Genomic DNA, 5008 nt, shown 5'->3' on the forward strand with positions numbered 1-5008 from the left:
TTGCTTTCCCTGTTCTCCCAGCTCACCCCACCTAAAATGGTTTTCACGCTTCCTCCTTTTCCTCTTTCCTCTCTCCGCTTTTTCTGTGGAACCTCACCCCTCTCTTTGTCCTGAGGGAGACTCTCAGAATTCCAGTGTCTGGGCACCGTCTGTTTCACTGTCGCCACCCATTGCAGGCCATTAGTAGGATTTTCTGTCTCTCAAGCATTGCCTTGACTTCTTGATCCACTCTCCATTCATTCATTCCTTCATCCATGCCTTTACTCGACAATCATTTATTGACTACCTATTTTGGGCCAGGCACCATGCAAGGACCCATGTATAGAAAGACAAATGAGAAAGCGTCTATTGTCAAGGCAATCCTAATCAAAAGGAAGGAAATTACAGTGCACTGCGCTCAGTTCGGTCAAATATATTTACATTATGCATATGATCTTTCTGGTTGTCAGAATCCTAAATTCCCTGAGGCCAGAAACAATACCATGGACTTCTTTTGTGGTCCCTAGTAAGCTTATTGAGCATGTAACTTGGTTTTTGAAACATACTTGCTTGATGTTACTAAATGTTGCAATAATGAATTCAAACTCAAAAATTGTCTTGCTATTTCTGCATTTTGCCAGGAAAACAATTCAGGTCTAAAATGTGAGTTATATGGAATATCTCTGAAGAGATAAAGTAACTGGTGACTTCAAGAAAGAATCAGTTGCCTAACAGACGGGGCAAGAAAAATGCTTTTTTATGTACATATTTTTATACTTTTGAATTTGATACCATGTGAATGAATAACTAATTGAAAAATACTACATTTTGATACAGTTTTAATGGATCAATAGGGATAAAGCTATAGATGCGAGATTTTTTATTTTTCTTTTATCCTCTTGAGCAGCGATTCCCAACATTTTTGGCACCAGGAACTGATTCATGGAAGATGATTTTTCTACCAACAGAGGGTTGAGGGGATGATTTCGGGATGATTCAAGTGAATTACATTTATTGTGCACTTTATTTCTATTATTATTACATTATAATAAATAATGAAATCATTATACAACTCACCATAATGTAGAATCAGTGGGAGCCATGAGCTTGTCTTCCTGCAACTAGACGGTTCCATCTGGGGATGATGGGAGACAGTGACAGGCATTAGATTCTCATAAGGAGCACAACCCAGATCCCTGGCATGTGCAGTTCACAATAGGGTTTACATTCCTCTGAAAATCTAATGCCGCTGCTGACCTGACAGGAGGCGGAGCTCAGGCGGTAGTGAGAGTGATGGGGGGTGACTGTAACACAGATGAAGCTCCACTCATCTGCCCACCTCCTGCTGTGTGGCCCGGTTCCTAACAGGCCAGGGACTGGTACTGGCCTCTGGCCCAGGGGTTAGGGACCCCTACTCTTTAGGATACTTGATAAAATGACAACTTAGAAAATCTTTACTGTTAACACAGATGATAAGAATGATAGGAAGAACACAGTGCTATTCCAAAATCATTCTTGACTTCCTCTTCTTTCTAGTGGATTCGCTTCTCTTTCCTCCTGTATTTGCTTCTAGCCTAGAATTAAGTTTGAGTCCAGAGAAAAAAAAATCAGGCTTGGCATCAGTAGGCTCTGGTTCTACTGGTCCTGGTGCTTTCTTGCCCACTAAGAAAATGACCAATAGCAGAGTCTGTGGGGTGTCCTGAAAGGCCACGTGCCCCGGCCATGCCTGGAGCAGAGCTCAGCATAATCAGCCTGCAAGGTCAGCAGAGCCCCTCTCAAAGTCATTTCCCTCCTGTATATCCCTCTGGATCTGTTCACCTTTTTACCTGAAGAAGGGGCTGTTTTTAGGGTGCTGACAGTGGTATTCGGAGGGTCAGGTGACACGCACATGGGTAAATGACACGAGAAGGGTAACACCCTTTTCTACCTCTCTACCCCACTGCCGGTAATCTTGCTTTGTCAAGAAACAAAAGCATTTTTAAATGGGTGTTCTCTGTGTAACAAGTACAGAGTGGAGAGTTTTTACAAGGCACCCCTTTTAACAAAGCACCATGCATTTGAATTATATTGAGCTCAGCATCACACTCCCAGAGTTGTTCATGAAAATTGAAAACCATCCAAACTATTGAACCTCTATTAGCTGACTGTTTATCCCCCTGCCTCCACTCCTTGTGCAAATCATATTCAACCCATTTGTGATAATGTTCTCACTGGCATGCCTGGAAACTATTAAAACCAGATGTCCGGACCACACTGCAGACATCTGGGACGGAGCAACTCTGGTGGCGTCATAAACATGTCCCTGTGCATGGAGGATAAGCCCCCTTCAGGTGTCTTTTTTGTTCTTCTTATAATACCAAATATATAACATCCAAATGAGAAACTGGAGGCAGCTTGCATTTTTGCATTTATATTTACTTTGGCATCTTTTTCTTTTCTAAGTTTGCTTTCACGAATTCGGAAACGTAAACTCTTATCTTGAGCTGCTGAGGCCTTCATAAAGATTACTTTGAGACCACACATTTATACATTGAAACTGGAGATTCGACTTGTGTATGTTACCCACCCTGAAAACACCAGATCCTGCTTTGTTTCATCTAATAAATGCCCTATTATTAGAGAAAGAAAGAGGGGAAGAAGGGGATAACTATATTTAAACCAAGTTTTATTTGCTTTCACTGTTACTATCAATTGTTCCTCCAGTATTTGCACAGTTTCTGAAAATATTTAAACCAAAGCAATGCTTTTCTCAGCTTTTTTGGTAATGAGGAAAATATGTCTGATCTTATTCATACTCTCAGAATACAAGAGTAGGTTTTGGGCATGAACAAAGGGTAGTGATTGGAGAATCCCTAAGAACTGATTTCTCTAAAGAAAAACTTAAAAGTGGCTTAAGTGTTATATGAAAGGAGAGAAGGGGCCGGGCGCGGTGGCTCACGTCTATAATCCCAGCACTTTGGGAGGCCGAGGAGGGTGGATCACGAGGTCAAGAGATCAAGACCATCCTGGTCAACATGGTGAAACCCCGTCTCTACTAAAAATACAAAAATTAGCTGGGCATGGTGGCGCGTGCCTGTAATCCCAGCTACTCGGGAGGCTAAGGCAAGAGAATTGCTTGAACCCAGGAGGTGGAGGTTGCAGTGAGCCGAGATTGCGCCATTGCACTCCAGCCTGGGTAACAAGAGCAAAACTCCGTCTCAAAAAAAAAAAAGAGGAAAGGAGAGAAGGTTGGCATTCCCCTTTTCAAGGATGGAAGAGGCTCTTGAGCCTGACAACAAGCATTTAGTTAAGGCATTGCCACCTACTTTGTGGCATCTAACCATTACTAAATAAAACATAAAATAAATATGGCACCTTTTACTGCAAAATCATTGAGTTTTAAGAATTGTTTCTATGTTGATGGTTTGTTTCTCATACACAGTGTTAGGGAAGGATTCAAACTCATGCCATTGAAGGAAGAATGGGTTAAACTTAACAAGTGTTAAAATCTCCAAAGCAAGTATATACATGAAAAATAGAGCCAGGCATGGTGGCTCATGCTTGTAATCCCAGCACTTTGGGAGGCTGGGGCAGGTGGATCATGAGGTCAGGACCATCCTGACTAACAACCCCGTCTCTACTAAAAATACAAAAAAAGTTGCCCAGGTGCAGTGGCCCATGCCTGTAATCCCAACACTTTGGGAGGCCAAGGCAGGTGGATCATGAGGTCAGGAGATCGAGACCATCCTGGCCCCGTCTCTACTAAAAATACAAAAATTAGCTGGGTGTGGCGACAGACACTTGTAGTCCCAGCTACTCAGGAGGCTGAGGCAGGAGAATTGCTTAAACCCAGGAGGTAGAGGTTGCAGTGAGCCAAGATCACGCCACTGCACTCCGGCCTGGGCAACTGAGCAAGACTCCATCTCAAAAAGAAGGGAAGGGAAGGGCAAGGGAAGGGAGGGGAGGGGAGGGGAGGGAAGAAAAATGCAATGAACAGCTTTCTGTTCTACGTCCCCTGCCTCCACCCCGCCTCCATCCCGCCCTTTACTCTCAGAAACGCATATGCTGTGATGGTTTCTGTCTATTCTTCTCAGGCAGCAAATCTTGAAAGTGGGGTGCTAAAGGGATCCCACAGTGAAGAGGGCTTTTGAGCTTCCAGAGGATTATTGAGGGCTTATTGAGAGCCGTGACTTCACCCAGAACTCATGTTCTCAGGTAAGTCTGAGGTTCTGAGCCAACAGACAGCTTAATGGAACAAGGGGCTAAGTGTGACTCTTCTTTCACAGTGACTCTCTAGGCTGTCATCAGAGATCCAGAGCACAATATAAAAAGGACACTTAGTCTTCTTTTCTTTCAGCCTCAGAAGTTACATATTTGTAGTTTTATGACCGGTAAGCAGAAAATCAAATCATCAGCACCAAAAGAAAGAGCAATGGAAATACATGCTTCTGTGCTGCTTGCTTTCTGCTTTGGGGGGACCTAAAAATGTTGGGTTTTTTTTTAATCTTAGTCAATTTTTTTAATACACGGTTGATTACCTATTATGGTTTTTATGTCCTTATATACTTCTAGATTTTTCTTGACAAAGATTAAGATGATCTTCATGCCTTCTTTGATATTAAAAAAAATCACAGATTAAAAGGAAAAACTTTCTGTGGCTATTTCACAAACTGGAAAAAGTAAACAACAAATAATAATCATAAATAAAAATTATTTTCAGACCATGCAAAGAGGGGCAGCAGCTGAACAAACAAATTGCCCCTTAGAGAGTAGGATGAAAATGCAAAATGTTTTTATGAGAATGTTTTAATACAGATGTTTGGGGGCTTATGGATAATTATTTTTAAGTCACTGTGATTTGGGGAGGACTTGTTTGCCATCCTTCCTTTTCACCAATAGGCTTTGTACTTCTCTACCCACACTCCTGAATATTCACCAAAGCAGAACACCCCCTACCTCCTGGATTGTTAGGATTATCAAAATGCAAAGACAACACACCCAATCATACTCAGGTTTGAGTTTCAAAATGGATCGGTGAGACTCCTAACAC

At 42.2% G+C, this 5008-nt stretch overlaps 1 non-coding gene across 1 annotated transcript; it reads left to right on the forward strand.

Moving 5' to 3' along the window:
* The first annotated feature begins 3184 nt into the window (after positions 1 to 3184).
* Positions 3185 to 3310, forward strand: LOC135269346 (U6atac minor spliceosomal RNA). Its single transcript, XR_010337648.1, has one exon. It is a non-coding gene; the product is annotated as a U6atac minor spliceosomal RNA (small nuclear RNA).
* Positions 3311 to 5008: the final 1698 nt, after the last annotated feature.

This window comes from Aotus nancymaae, unplaced genomic scaffold, assembly GCF_030222135.1.
Source record: "Aotus nancymaae isolate 86718 unplaced genomic scaffold, 86718_ANA_hifiasm-v0.15.2.pri h1tg000051l, whole genome shotgun sequence".
NCBI lineage: Eukaryota > Metazoa > Chordata > Mammalia > Primates > Aotidae > Aotus > Aotus nancymaae.